The following is a 16022-nucleotide window of genomic DNA, read 5'->3' as shown; positions in this document are numbered from 1 at the left end:
AGGCGCAAACAATATTCTACCATCGACGGGGTTTTCAGGCGCAAGGCTGCAGCCCCCTTTCCCGCTCCACACGTTCTGTTCTAGTTTCAGTCACAATCCCCAGCCCCTGCAGCCATGTCACAGGCCTACATTGATTTCGACGCAAGAACACTAAAGTCTCTGTTGCCAGACCTATAGTTCTTATACTGTGTTCAGCCCTGATTCCCCACCTGCAATTAAGACAGCACCAGACCCAGTGATTTCAGCTCTTTCAGCTCTTGACCCACAAGCTTTATTTTACTGCCAGCTCTCTTCTCGCAGCTCCAGCTCTGTGTTTCTCCAGCTTCAAAGGACAGCATCTTGATCTTGGCTCCAGCTCGGCAACAATTCAGCCCCTGAACGATCCTCTCGAAGTCCACTCCACCAGCAGTATTGCAGGCCTTCAGGTATTTTAGCTCCCGCCCAATAATCTCCAGTCACTTTGTCAGCCCCTGCATAAGTTCACCTCGATTCCCACAGCCCTGTTCACATGTCTTGCACCTTTTCCACTTTCATTCAAATCCCCGCCCCACATTCCTTTCAGCTGCACCTCTAGAGGTTCCATCCCAGGCGCAAACAATATTCTACCACCAACCACGTTTTCAGGCGCAAGGTTGTAGCCCCCTTTCCCACTCCACACGTCCTCTTCTACTTTCGGTCACAATCCCCTGCCCCTGCATCCATGTCACAGGCCTACAGTGATTTCAGCACAAGAACACTTTTGTCACTGTGCCAGCCCCTGCATAAGTTCCCCTCGATGCTCACAGTCCCATTCTCAGCCTTAGTTTCTTATCCATTTTTCAACCACAATCCCAGCCCCACAGTGATTTCAGCTCGATCCCTAGAGATGCCATTACAAATCTCCGCAATATCATGGCATCGACGGGGCTTTCAGGCACAAGGTTGCAGTCCCCTTTTCCATTTCACATATCCTGTTCTACTTTCAGTCATAATACCCAGCCCCAGCATCCATATCACAGGCCTGCAGTGAGTTTAGCACATAAATCATACAGTCTCTATGTCAGCCTTCCAGTTTCCATCCCATGTGCAGTCTCAATCCCAGCCCCACAGTTTCCCTTTCCCAGCCCCAGTGATTTCAGCTGTTGACACACAACCTTTATTTCACTGCCAGCTCTCTTCTTCCATCTCCAGCTGTGCTCTTTTCCAGCTCTGCCAGGCAAAGCTGCTCTCAGGTTGAAACAGGGTTTTGGTTTTGGCTGCAGTTTTGGGGTTTCACCTCCACGTTCAGTATCACCATTGCCACCCCATTTTGGCAGTTATTATTCTATTTCCAGCTTTTTCATTTTGTGTCCCATTCTATGGTTATTCCTCAGATCTACAGTGAGCATCCCTTTGAGCAGTGATTGATGCTGCAGCACTGCAGTCCCCACCCTGGCCCCAGTGATTTCAGCTCCAGTCCCACAAGCTTTATTTCACTGCCAGCTCTTCTGTTCCACTTCCTGCTCAACATCTTCACAGCAGTGCCACATAACGCTACTTCTGCTTCTCAGGGCAGGATCTTTGCTTTAGCTCTAGCTCTGTGTGGTTTGAGCTTAGATCACTGCCCTTACAGCAATTTCAACTCCAACCATGCAGCTCACCTCCCAGCTCCACATTCCTTATTCCCAGCCCCACAGGGGTTTTACCCCAAACCCTACCATATTTCTGTCTCCTCCAGCTCTGCTGCCTCAGCTCCAGCTCCTCAGCTTCCTACTGGCTGTAGCTAAAAGCTGCTCCTGCTTCTCACTGCAGCTTGGGGCTGTTGATAAGGTCACAAATCAGTTACTGCCATCATTTCAATATCTCTAGAAGTTGTCCCACCCACCCACCCCTGTGGGATCCCAACTTTGGGGACACTTGAGGCCTGAAGCTCAACATCTACCTTCTCCCTCACTCTGGCTCTCAGCCCAGCACCTGCACAAAGGCCCCCTCACTTCCTCCCAGGCAGCTCCAGGGGCTGGGAATAGCCACCGGGCTCCTGCTCCCCCATCCCAAAAGGCACCCTTGGGCTAGTTCTTGGGCCCTGGAACCCCTCTGAGCCCCCACACCCTCAGCCTCTCTGCTTGGTACCACGGGGCAGGGGCTGGGAACCCCCAGGCATATCCTGCAAGCCCTGTGCTGCAGCTCCGTGCCCTTCTCCCATGGCATTTATCTAGCCCCAGCATTTCCACCGCTCCACATTGTTTTGGGCCTGACTCATGTCAAAATCATTATTCCACACCCTGGGGTTTTATATGCCCACTGATCTCACAAATAGTGTTTCAGCCCCAGTCCCACAACCCTTACTGAATTAACATCAGATATCTAGTAAAGAAAACAAATCAAACCAAAAAGATGTAATAAAACGAGCAATAATAACACAATAAAGAGAAAATAATTAAGTAGAAACAAAGTAATAAAAATTCAAAAAAAGCAAGCTTTATTCCTCGTATTCTGAGCAATACTTTAAATCCAGAAACCGCGAAACGGCTTCTTCCCGGCCCCCAGTGACAGCAGCCGGTTCCCCCCCCCGCGCCACTCCAGGCCCCACACCAGCCGCCAGCTACCCGAGCCGCGCAGGGCGCGGCAGAAAGAACTGGACACAACCGGCTCCCAGATGCTGCCGCAGGCGTCGCGTCCGTGCTCACCAGCGCTCCCCGGATCAGCTGCCACTGGGGTCCCGTCCTGGCGCAGCGCCGCTCCTCAGATCGCGCACCCGCAGCTCCCGCCGCTCCTCAGATCGCGCATCCGCAGCTCCCGTCGCTCCCACGGCGCCGCTCCTCCGATCGCGCAGCCACACCTCCCGTCGCTCCAGCTCCGCCGCCGAACTGACGCCTGCGCCGCCCCAACGCACGCTATTTATGCCCCAGGGCCGGACCAGCCAGCCAATCACAATCCGAGGCAGCGCCTGCCGGCCCCACCAATCCCAGCCCGCCCATTCCCGCCGCGCTCGGCTCCGCGACCTCCCGCAGTCCCCTCAAGCGCTGCTCCCGCCGCCATTGCAGGGGCCGCGTCCGCCCGCTCCCCGCCGTCTGCCCGTTTCCCTGGACCAGAACCTGATCCCGGTCAGGACCTGAACTGAAGCTCGCTCCCGGCCCGCCCTTCCCGGCCCCAACAGCGCCTGCCGAGGCAGCGGCAGCGGGGACACAGTTCCGCCGGCTCCCAAAGCGGCGTGGCGGGAGCGGCGCCTCAGGCGTACGGGGGAGTGGGGCCAGGCTGAGGGGCCGGGCCGCGACTGAGCGGTCTGATTGGGGGGAGAGGGGCCGGATTGAAAGGACGGCTGTGATTGGACAGGGCGGGCGGAGAAAGGCGGGCCGGGATTGGCAGTCTTGGGAGCCGTGAGGCTGCGGCCCGTGGGAGCGTGGGGCGGAGCCTGGGCTGCCCGAAGGGTCCGCGGGCGCCGTGGGTCCCACTCGTGAGACCTTCCCCCGTCCCCAGGTCCCGGCGAAAAGACCCCCGCAGAGCCCCTACCGGAGCGCCCCATCGGCACTCGGGGCAGGGGCGGGGAGGGGGGCGGTGGGGGTGGTGCAGCCCGGGAGTGGTTCCGGGTCGCAAAGGCGGACTCTGCGACAGCAGCGCGGACTAGGGAGCGGCGGCGACTTGGTGAAGAGGGGTTTTGGTAGCGGCGGCGACATGGTGAGGAGAGGGTTTGGCAGCGGGGAGTGCGGAGCCCGCTCCGGGCTCTGGGCGCCTCTTCCCCTGCAGTGCTTCCGCTTCTGCGGGGACTTGGCCTGCCCCGACTAGCCGAGATCAGCGCCCTGGCCAAAGTTACGTGCCCGCGTCCCCCCGCCCGCTGCGGGCCCGCTGCTCACCCTCCTTCTCCCCCACAGTGGTCGGATGTTATAGATGATAAAACAATATTGGCTTTCCCATTCATAGATTAGCTTTTTGCATCACAAGTATTTTGATATGGTACAACTTGTACTTACTTTTAACTGCTTTGTATTGTGTAATATGCCAGTTTATGTATGCACTGTGTATTTCATATGAATAGTAGTGTGATAAATACATCGTAGGCTTTAACAGAAAGTTAAAATAGAAACTAAAATACTTCTATGTAACTAACTCAGAGAATGGTGTAAAGCAATTACTGTGTTTCTTGTATCTGCGGAGTGGCCCGGCCAAGTGATAAGATAACAGTGACAAAAACAAAGCATAAGCATCCAGGAAGATTTATCAGCTCTGTCGGCGCTATCAGGGATTGTGAAGCAACAGGATAAAACTACAGAAAGAAATAAAATATTTAGACCTAATTTACAGAATGTTCTGCAGACAAGTCAGAGATTAAAACCAAACAAGAGAGTTCCTGGAACACCAAAAACTCAAAGGAATGTTTGAATAATGTATAAGCTAATGAATATGGCGTGTAACCCCAGCAATGTAACCATATATATTGAACATGATTTTAAGCTACCTCTGTGCTCTGTGGCCGTGTGCCAAAAGCACCCCAGTGCTAGATTATTTTGTCCTTTTATCCTTTATTAAACTTTTAAAACTTTTAAAGAGTGAACTCTGTTTATCACATCAGTGATGCTTAAGCTGATCTGCATCCCAGTGCTTTGGGACCTGCTGGGGGAGGCCATCGAGGTAAGTGTGGGGCTACCACAGTGGAGGCCAAGTATTTCAACACCACAATAGCATAATCAGCAACATTAATTAATTTTGTGTTCTTCATGCAAGCCTCAGCGTTAGGAACGCTACCAGCCTCTACTAGCATTAATAATATGCATAGTAAGTGTTATTAGTATTAATATTTGGGTAAGAATTGTTAGTGTTAACACTGGTAGTAAGTGCGTTAGCTGGTGTTTACTGTGAAGCTCTGCTCTCCCACAGTATGACAAGATCCTGAAGCTGTCCTCAGGTGCAAAGTTAGGTGAGCACTGCTGTCCTTACCACGATCCCCCGATAGAGCCATGTTCCAGAGATGGGCAGCAATGAATCTGCAGATGCCTTCCCAAGGTGACAGAGCTCGCCCTCCCTCCCGTCTGCAGTCAGGGGATGTGAAAGCAACCATTGCTGTCCTCAGCTTCATCCTCTCCAGTGTAGCCAAGCACAGTATAGACAGTGAGTCTCTGTCAAGTGAGCTGCAGTAGCTAGGACTGCCCGAAGACAGGGGAAACCCTCAGGGTGGCACCATAAGCCAGACCTGATGGGAGGACAGGCTGCCTGCTGTGCTGTCCTCCATCAGCTCCCTCTGTGCCATCAATCCCTGGGGGCTCCTCAGGTGCTTTGGTGAGGTTGGGCAGCTGCAGGTCTGGTGTGAGCAGAGGGATTCTTCTCTTGTCTCCCCTCATGAGCAAAGCATGCCAGCCAGTTGTGCTGTTCTACACATGACTGACCCACAAAACTGCAGGAGACTGAAGACTTGTAACAGGTGCACAACAGGTTCAAAAGGAACTTGGGAAAAAACCTCTGTCTTTCTCAGTCCAAAGGGACAGCAGAGCTCACATCTGCTCACAATAATCCTCTGGAGAGTGGAGCAATGTTTGTATGGAAAGATGATGGGGGGTAAAATCAGAGAAAACTAAGTTACATTTGTATTCTAACAGGAGTTACAACGGGACAGAAATTTTAGGGTAAAATACAGGTGCTGTTCCCAGGATGGAACTGGGTTGGCATGCTCCACAATGATCCCCCATACAACCATAAGCACCTGCTAAGGGAAGGGTGCAGTGGAATGGAGATACCTCGACCAGGCTCTGCCAAAATCCTTGGCAGCAACTTGATGGTACTTTGAAGCTGATTAACTGCATAGCAGCTGTGAGAGAGATGTCTTGCTGCCAAGCTAGCAACGTGGCAAAATCGCTTTCCTCAGATGAACGTGGTTTATTATAGCCTAATTGTAATATTAATGCATACCTCCATCCCAAAGTTAACTGCCTCCAAATTATGAAAACCTCTCAATGGAAATGAGCCCTATACATTTTTTGATTGTATCTTTGAAAGTGAAGTGAGAGGATTTTACACCAATCAGTAGCAAATATATGCATGAGTAGAGTCACTCAAGCTTCACCTAAATATAAAGAAATACTATAAAAGTAAGCCAAGAATGGAGAAAAAGTTAGTGAAGGCTCCATCATAACTGCTGGGATCAGTCAATGGGCTGAACCTGTCTTCTGCCCCATAGGAACCCCTGTTGGGTTAGAAATGCACTCTGCCTGCTGAATATTTTTATTGGGGACTACAACTTGTCTGTATATTGCTTTGAGTAAGTTTTTGCAGTCAAATACTATCACTGACAGATACCATCACCAACAATTCCTGAACCTTAACCTGTCACAATTTCATAAAGAGCATAGTTCCATAAACTGTTCCATAAAATTCCAAAGTGTGACTCCTTCATGGATGCTAGCAGTTGCCAGCAGCAGGTAACATATTCAAATAAGAAGTCCTACTGAGAGATCCTAAAGTGGAAAGACCTGCTGAGGGGTCTCCATTACGTTCTTGGCCTATTTCCGTGAATGTCAGTCAGACTTCCCTCCAATCCAGCAGGACTGCTCAATGAAGGGTCCCTGTAACAGGATGCTGACAGACTGGTCAGCTTTTCTGGCGCACTGATAGCTGGGCAGCTTCTTTTTCCTGGAATTTCTTGAGCAGCAAAAGTGCTCCATAAGCACTTCTCAAGTAATATCCTCCTGTGAAGGACAGCAAAGAAAGAACTTCTCAGAATGGTCCCAGTCACAAGTACAGGCAGTTTTCTTTGAGATACCTAAATATCCACAGAGAGGCACCCAGCCACACACATAGATATGAGAGTCCCTGTATTCTATTGCCAAAATATTTACACACAAAAGTAAAACAGCTCTCTTGCTTGCAAAACACTGGAAGGTATGTTCTCAGCCGCTCAGAGAGATGCAGTGGTTGCATGGGCTCCATATTACACAGCAGTGCCCATGGCTGGCTCCTCTTGTGCTGAGGAAAGCTGATTCCTTAAATGACTCCTGAGTGCTTACTCCACTCTTGGAACACCAGCTTTATTCTAAACAATTTCCAAACACTGTTTTAGTTTCTTTCCAAGCTTTGGAGGTGGATGAAATAACCATGGCTGTTCAAACAAAGTAAGACAGTCTACCAGTGTTCATCAGCTTAAAAGCAACCACCCTCAATGGCAATAAAGCAACAACTGAGTGTGAGATTTGTACTCTGGAATCATCCCAAAGAATTGCCTTTGTTTTTAAAACAACAACTGATCTGTCACCTTCTTAGCATTCCCCATAACATCCAACTAGTTCAGGAGATGGTGTGTACAGTCGTGCATAATCCACCTTTATAATAGGGGTAGAGAACAAATTAAAGCCACAAGAGAGTTGCCAATGTACTAAAGAAGCTGCAGGGTCTCAAGAGTCTCAACAGGAGGTAACAGTCCTCAGCAACCAGAAGAAACAAAAGACATGCTGTCTACTTTTCTTTTTAAAGTCAACTATTTGAGTGGGAGCGTCTAGCTAAGAGGTAGCACAGTCTCTTCAGAGGTATTCAGATGCATTCTATGCCCATAGTAGTATTTTCTGTATTACTGACAGCATTCCCTCTCAGCCTTTAGCTTTGCAACAAGATTAACACATAAAATTCATGCAAGACCCATTAGACAAATTTGACAATACATTACAGTTGAAATGCACAACCCCAAAGCACTAAACATTTTTTTTTTCTGTACAGTAGAGCTGAGCTAGTGCAAATGACAGGCCCAGCCAATAGACGGCCTTCCTTTGCTGCATTCAAAACAACATGACAATAGTCCAGTAAACCTTTCTGCTTTTCAAACACGTGCATGATCACCAGCTTCACATCTCAAGTATCTTCCATGCTAAGATTCCTAACAATGCACTCAAGGATGCTCTGTGCCCCAAGCAAGGTACAGACTAGTGCCAAATTGGAGGAATCATGGCATGAATTCTCTCAGGCATACCGGCATGCAAGAGGATATAGCAATTTCAGAAAGCCAAGATATAGCAGGAACAGGAAACCTCCCTTTTGATTGCTCACTACAGGGGTTTCTGGTATAGAAACCACTGAACTGGACTTCACTGAGCTGCAACACAAAGCTGCTCACAGCAGGCAAAGGCAAGAAGTGCACACAGCACCAAGAAGCAGCACCTGGACTTCGGGGAACACAACCTTACCGAGCTCCAGAGGGGATGACGTTTGGGAACAATTCTTGCTGACTGGAAGCAATTCAGGCCACAGAAGCAACAGGAGACTACGAATGCCTGGCGGCAGAAGCGCCACAACTGTGCGATTTGCACTCTGGGCACTGTGGCCCCACAAGGGCAGGACAAGCACGAGGCGGAGGCGCCCAGGGAAGGCGCGAGGTCCCGGCTGCGGTACGGCACGTTTGTTACAGCACGAGGCGGCGGCACCCAGGGAAGGCGCGAGGTCCCGGCTGCGGTACGGCACGTTTGTTACAGCACGAGGTGGAGGCACCCAGGGAAGGCGCGAGGTCCCGGCTGCGGTACGGCACGTTTGTTACAGCACGAGGTGGAGGCACCCAGGGAAGGCGCGAGGTCCCGGCTGCGGTACGGCACGTTTGTTACAGCACGAGGTGGAGGCACCCAGGGAAGGCGCGAGGTCCCGGCTGCGGTACGGCACGTTTGTTACAGCACGAGGTGGAGGCACCCAGGGAAGGCGCGAGGTCCCGGCTGCGGTACGGCACGTTTGTTACAGCACGAGGCGGCGGCACCCAGGGAAGGCGCGAGGTCCCGGCTGCGGTACGGCACGTTTGTTACAGCACGAGGCGGCGGCACCCAGGGAAGGCGCGAGGTCCCGGCTGCGGTACGGCACGTTTGTTACAGCACGAGGCGGCGGCACCCAGGGAAGGCGCGAGGTCCCGGCTGCGGTACGGCACGTTTGTTACAGCACGAGGCGGCGGCACCCAGGGAAGGCGTGAGGTCCCGGCTGCGGTACGGCACGTTTGTTACAGCATGAGGCGGCGGCACCCAGGGAAGGCGTGAGGTCCCGGCTGCGGTACGGCACGTTTGTTACAGCACGAGGCGGCGGCACCCAGGGAAGGCGCGCCGTGTGGGCGGCGGTCCCGGGGCACTGCGCGTGCGCAGCTGCGGCCGCTCCCTGCACACCGCGGCTCTCCCGAGTCAGCATCACCTCCTGTCAGCCAGCAGGTGGAGACAGCGAGCTGTCCCAGACGCAGCTTCCCTCCCCCCCCCCCACCCCACCCCGGCCCGCCGTTGTGCATGCGCAGTAACTCACTGTGTTGCGCGTGCGCCGCTCTCCGAGTCGTCGCCCATCGCTTTGCTTTTTTGAGTCCTGCCGCTATGTGCACGCATTTTTGCTGGGTGTTTTTATCTTTGAGGAGTTTTATTACTCCTTTTTAATTGCGCATGCACGGTGCTGCAGAGTTCGTATGCACGGGTGGGATTCTCTGTGCTGCACACTATGTGCAGCGTTAAGGAGCAGAAGAGCCCAGGCCGTGCTTACGTTTTGGGACGAGTGCAGCAATGCGCAAGATGGATGTTTCAAACAAGGCAGGTGATTGCAGTGCAAACAACCTGGCAGGTTGAGGGTGGCACAGAATAAAAGACTACTGCACAGTAGCAGAAGTCAGAATTGTAACGTGGAAAAACATGCTCTCCTTCTCACCCCCAACACAGGAGCCCGGGATGGACGTCCTGGAGCACATCCAGCAGAGCACCAAGGAGCTCTGCAGGAGCCACAGCCCTAAATTCTCACGGTGGCACCGAACATCTTTGCGTCCTGTCAACCTCACCGCCCTTAACTGGCCCCAGGATGGCATGAGGCACTCAATTCTGCGGCTTGTTCCCATTCACACGTGGATCTGTCATCACTGGCCTCATTAGGGAGATCTCTGCCCACACTCATTAATTTTTGCTCTAGTAAGGATGCACATAACTTAGGAATTAATTCAGAACTCAAGTGTGCCTCTGACTGCTCTGAATGCAGAAATAATCATCTTGAACCAGAACTCCCTCTGGTTCAACACACACACACGCTCCCATTCCCTATAATACTCCAAATGTGTCTTGCATACTGAAAATCCATATAGAGTTGACAGACATTCACATGCACACTAGAAAAAAAAAAGGTAGATCAGCTATCCTCCTACTGCCTATTCATCATGCCCAGAAATAGATCCAGGGTATATTTACCAGAAATGTAAATGTATCAGCATATAGTTTTGAATTTAAACATGCTGAAAAAATGCCATTGCATGAAAATTAGGCTAAACCTTCTCCAAAATTGGCAACCTTTAGGCTTAATACACGAGGTCTGATAGGTCTGATCAAGGAACCTACATAACCAAAATGTGCATGTGAATGGAAAAAAACGGGAGAAGAGGGGAAAAAAAAAAAGAGGGAAGAAAAATGGCAATAGAAGTGTCTAATTTAAATGCAGTAAAATTCAATTCTGAATGTTTCTTTCCTTCTAAGACTATTGTAAAAGGCAACAACCTGAAGGTCACCACTAATCCCATAATTACAAAGTACCAGAACTAAACTGTAACCAGTAAGGAATTTTGTTATTGATTGCAGATTACAGTTCTGTGGTCTGAACAACTCTGTGATGTTGGGAAATTAATTATGGAAAAGTAAAATCACTTCCCCCTTGGAATAATCCTACTGATGGTGGAAAAAGCACTGCTGGGTAAGGTTTTCAGTAATTATGTTCAGTATTATGAATCTTGGCAAGGAGTATTGTACTCATTTAGCTTTGACTTGATCTAATGGGAGGGGAAGAAAAGAGAAGAAGCACCTACTTTCAGGGTCTTCCATATGTGCCGGAAGAGTTCTTGCAAGTTAATAACTAGAAACAAGGCAGAGAGAAAGTAGTTTAAAAATTGCAAAAGTATCCGCAGAAATTTGCAACAAGCTAGCAAAGTTCTCTTTCCTTTTTACATCCCAAAGCTTCATGTCAGATCTTGGTTATCCTAACCCATTTGCCCAACTGAAAAAAATTGCAAAATTTAATATAAATCCCCATAAATTAGACTTCAAATTGCTATTGCACAGTTATTTCAGCTGTGAAATGTTTCTGGTAGCAGCTTGTGACATCATCTTCATGATCTATAGTCTGCTTTTTAGTCACCATAACTGCCAACCAGCTCACTGCTTAGGCTCAAAAGGTGTGGCTAACAAACCCCTGAATTTGTAGAGTTCACTTCAATAAGTTCTTAACTCCCACAACAAACTCCACAAAGAGGCTGGCTCAAAAGCCACACCACTAATACCCAGAGGTGATGACTAGCAAGCCACAAGACAACATTAAGCAAAGGTGCTGTCTCACAAACCATAACACACTTCCACAAGCTCCCCCACTTGAACAAGAGTTCAGTACAGCATAGAATATGATAGCTGTACTTTGCTCAGGAAAAGCATGGGAACAAAACAAAGAATTTCATCAGTCCTTAGATCCTAGAGTGGTCCTGCTGTGTGAATAGTCCGAAGCTGAGATTGCAAGACAATGGAAGAGAAAGAAAAAGAGAAGGGAGGAAAAAAGAGACAAGAGGAGCAAGCGGGCCCGATCCGCTCCCTTTTATAGTTAATATGATGCACGCCTCTTAGGCAAACTCGATTTTTCACACAATTCTCACATGCACAGCCAGCCCTTAGAGCCCTCAAGGGAGTGAGTCGGGGGCGGGGGGACGGAACTGACCACTCGTATCAGGGTGGAGCAGGAAGTTGGCTCAGAACACGCTGCCCCACCTCTGCAGGACCCTCTCCTCTGATCACCTTTCCTGTAGCAATACTCAGAATGTTTGAGACAAACCATGCTTAGGTCTGGTCCTCTACAGCCACAAAGCAAGGAGGAGAGCAAGTTCCTGGGCACGGTGAGGTAAATTGAGACCTGACGATTTCTTGAGGATTGAGGCAGCCTCTTCCGCCTTTTACTTGTCAGTCTGAATACAGCATATGCAACTTAACTGCATAAATCACGAATAAAACTTTGAGAAATGCATTACTGTGAATTGAGTTACATTTTCCCTGAAATCTTAACAGTATGCACAGAAAGCCAAGAATGAAAATACAGAACAGCATATGGTTTAAGCACAGCTACTCTTCTGTGCAGCATTTTAGCCAAATCTAACATCCTTAAGTTGTATCAAATAATTTAACCAAATCTTGCACAATAAACATGACAATGGTCAGTATTTAAAAGAAAAGCAAGAACAGCTGAATGCTTTTCAAAGCAAAAGGAAAATCTTTTTGACAAAAATATCACACAGCAACATAACAAGAAGGGTTACAAAGATAATCCATCCTCATTAACAGTGCTTTCTCCGTCCATTCTTAAACATAGTTGCACTTGAATCTTTGGTCATTGAAATGAGATTTATGAGGATAGATTCTGGTAGGAGCTTGTGACATCACCTTCATGTTCTACAGTCTGCTTTTTAGTTCAGCATCAAAATCTTGCATGGGCTTGGACACAAATGAAGCTTTGACAACTGATGTCATCTGAAACCAGCTAATGGAATCTGTCAATGTTGCATACCAAATCCAATACACAAGGAATATAGTTTGAAGAAAAGAGTTAAAATTCTAAATTTCTCAAAGAACATGTTTCAATTCTTACCAAGAGCAATGGCTGGGGAAGTTCTGGAGTGGCCAAATGTGCTGTCCAGAATTGGATCATCTCCTTTGCCTCCACACGGATGGACAGAAGTTACCCCTCTGCATGGGATGCATTTTATACCATGTATGTAACTACAGGGTGGCTTGAAGGCACTTTTTTCCTGAATTTTTACAGTTCTAGAGGTAGCACTGTTATTGACACAGGATAGCCTCTTTACCAAAGTGAAAAAGGAAAGATTCAGTTCTCAGTAAAAGTATGATTTTAAAAGTGACTATGTCTGTGCATGTCAGTTTTCAGACGCGTAGCTTGGCTGAGCAAATGAACACTTAGGAAAATCTAAGAAGAATTTTCAGATGTTTAAAGATTTACTGAGAGACAGATAAGAGGCATATTTGTTTCTTGTTATTTCAGCCATTAGCACAAGAAAGGTAATGTTATCTAAGTACTGAGGGTTTTTAGCATCGTCTTAAAAGCAAGTGCAATGTAAGATGTGCTGCATTTAGACCCACCAAGAATTGTTTCAGCTAATTCCATTCCTTTACTGGAAAATGAGACATAACTTTGTTAAGGAAAGATGGAGCAGAAAAATCTAATTGAAGCCAAGTGGGATGTAAAGTATCGTGCAGCCTTAGTGGCTGTACGCCAGTCCAAGCGAAACTGCTGACTGTAACTCCCTCTTACATACTGCAGTCCAATGGGTTCCTAGCAAAGTCTTCCTATAAGGAGGCTCAGCTAATGCTCTTCTTGTTTTCCACAAGTCTTCAGGGCAGGTTTCAAGAAATACTGCCAAATAGCCATACCTAAGAAAGCACTCTAACATGTCTTCAAACTTCTCCCCCAAATAATTTGTAGCTTTCTTATTCTCTCAGCATTGAAGCCTTTTAAAAATTCATCTCACTTACTGTCCCTGATTTTCAGCCAAAGTCCCTGATTTTCTCTCCTCGCTTCACTAGATCATTGTCATCTCCTTGCCAAGAACCCAGAAGAAATATTGTTTTTATTTTTGCAGGTTTCTTCTGATTCTAAAACCTCTTCAGAGCTGAAATTCTTTTCAGCCTTTTGTGCCTTTCAGTTTCACTTATTCTCATTTATGCTGTGCCCTTTTCCTTTTTTCTTTCAAGCTTTCCTGTACTTTACACTCCTTTTCTTTACAGCTTTTCCTGCATTCTCCCTCACTATATAGATGCAGAGAGAATGGTTTTTGCCCCACCGCAAGCCCAGCAACCAAGTCTCTGCCCGTGTAGTTCAGCTGAGCTACACTGTTATTTGGTCTGGCTACTCTCTTCCATTCCATAATAAAAGAAGTCAGGGAGCCAGGTGACAGCCTACAGCAAATATTATCTGCTGGTTTTGTTCTCTGTCTTTTCTGAAAAGGAATGCTGAGAAATCTAAATAGAGAGTTTCAGCTGAAACTATAAGGGCAAAAGGTAGAGCGAGACGTATGTCTCCCTGTGATTAAAACTGGGGCCACTTTTAAACCAATAATAAAAATTTTCCTGGTGCAATGACCTAACATCCTGAGTCATTCAAAGACTGCAGCACAGCAATATAACAGATTCCAAGAGACCTCAAAATAAGGAAACACTTCTGGTTTGATAGTATAAAGGACATTTATAAGTGTTTGTCATTTATAAGTGTTTGTCACTGAATGTATTCTTAGCGGACTCAGTTGAATGAAATGAATTTTCAAAGAAGTACAAATCCTGCAGTGGAGTCCCAACAGAAAGTTGAGAAAAGCAGATAGAAGAAAAACAACATTGGAAATCTATATGACTTATGCCTTATGCCCACTTTACTGGCAACCAAGAAGGGTTGGAAACAACCTCACATGAGCGCATGTGTTTGCTTGTCCAGGTTTATTCATAATGTACTTGAGAACTGAACTAGGGTCACCTAGCTGTTGCCAGGAGTTGGTGACAGATGATCTGTACAAATACTGAGAGCCTGCCTGGTCAAATGTTAATAAAGGTTTGTTCTTTTACAGGAGGTTTACTCCTATAAATAGTGTGATTGAATAAACAGTACTGAGCTTTAGAAAACCTGGGATGGTCAATAACCTTGTTGCTGCAAAGGAGAGAAACAAAGCTGTAGAAATTGCACTAATTACTCCTCTTATATCCCAAAATACTTCAGAAGACTGCATGGTGGAAGGCAAAAAACACAAGCTTCAGTCCCACTAAGCTCACCAGCATACAGCCAAAGGTCTAAGTATCAATGAATATGCGTAAGGAGACAAAAGGTGAGAAATGCACTAAGACCAGAAAGTGATACCAAGATCTGTTACAAAAGCTACATGGCCCTGGAAATGTTTCTGCCTTCACAATGTGCAGAGTAAGACATTCCTATATTAGGGGCAATGAAGATCAGCATTTCTGGCCTGCTTCCTTATATGGTAAGGAATTGTAAGGCTTTGAAGAGAAACATAAAATATAATAGCTCTTAAATCAGTAAAACTCATGTCATTGCTCTTTTCAGTATGGTGGATCCAGTATGCATTCAAGTTTTTCTTCATTCATGTTCTCGTCCCTCAAAAATTAATTGTTAGATTTGCAGATAATCATAGAATGGCTTGGGTAGAAGGGATCTGAAGGATCATCTGGTTCCAACCCCTGCCTCGCTTCCACCATGGGCAGGATGTCAACCACTAGAACAGGTTGCTTAGGGCCCCATCCAACCTGCCCTGGAACACTTACAGGACTGGGACAAGAGGTATTATGCTGCATCAAACCAGTAGCTGGAAAAAAAAAAAAAAAAGAAGAAAAAATAAAGAAAAGAAAAAATAAGACAAGCTTTTTAAAACATTCAAAGGTTTTCATTGGGTTCAAAAATGATGTGGCAGACCTAAATAAAATTAGCTGACCTATAGACAATTTGAAGGCAATTGCTCAGAGTTTAGCTAGGTATATATCAGCTAGATCATCTCTGAAAGAAAAGAGAGCGGACGCTTTGAAGTAAAGGAGGAGTTAGTAACACTGAAGACAGTGTTAAGGAAGAGAAACAGGTAGTTTGCCTTATTAACAGAAAAGTTAAGGAGGAGGTTTATTGTGATATGCCATAAAACGAGTAAGGTTATTACTGAGTCCATGGTTCTATTTGAGACCAAAGAATGTCTTGCGTCCAATAGCTTGTCTACTTTCTTCTACTAAATCAGCTGATCTAGTAAAGACCTCTACCTGTGATTTCTGTTTCTTATGTCCTGCTGTATTGTCCACGGTCACATTTCAATGTCACAGACATCATATTGAAGTAAGGGGAATTCCACGGCTTGCTCCCCCATATGCTGCAACTGGCACTAAAACTGTCTTTGTACCAGCCATGATTAGCTGTGAAGACACACTTGGACGCAGGTATTTGAAGGATGTGATGAGCAACAAAACAAGATTATAGAGATTTCCCTATGAGAGTTGTTTCATATAAGCAGCTCATAAAAAGCCAGATTAAAAATTGGAAGACCCCGACTTCAATATATAGTTTATGGTCCT

General features: G+C 47.2%; 2 long non-coding RNA genes across 2 annotated transcripts; both read right to left on the bottom strand.

Moving 5' to 3' along the window:
* Nucleotides 1–2414: 2414 nt before the first annotated feature.
* Nucleotides 2415–3394, bottom strand: LOC136560803 (uncharacterized). The gene is made up of 2 exons (XR_010784203.1): nucleotides 3071–3394; nucleotides 2415–2832 (listed from the first exon to the last, which is right to left on the bottom strand). It is a non-coding gene; the product is annotated as an uncharacterized lncRNA (long non-coding RNA).
* A 759-nt stretch (nucleotides 3395–4153) lies between these two features.
* On the bottom strand, nucleotides 4154–9007 carry LOC136560839 (uncharacterized). Its single transcript, XR_010784208.1, has 2 exons — nucleotides 8118–9007; nucleotides 4154–6632 (listed from the first exon to the last, which is right to left on the bottom strand). It is a non-coding gene; the product is annotated as an uncharacterized lncRNA (long non-coding RNA).
* Between the last annotated feature and the right edge of the window lie 7015 nt (nucleotides 9008–16022).

This window comes from Molothrus aeneus, chromosome 10, assembly GCF_037042795.1.
Source record: "Molothrus aeneus isolate 106 chromosome 10, BPBGC_Maene_1.0, whole genome shotgun sequence".
Taxonomy (NCBI): Eukaryota; Metazoa; Chordata; class Aves; order Passeriformes; family Icteridae; genus Molothrus; species Molothrus aeneus.
This window is presented reverse-complemented; position numbering and strand designations above follow the sequence as displayed.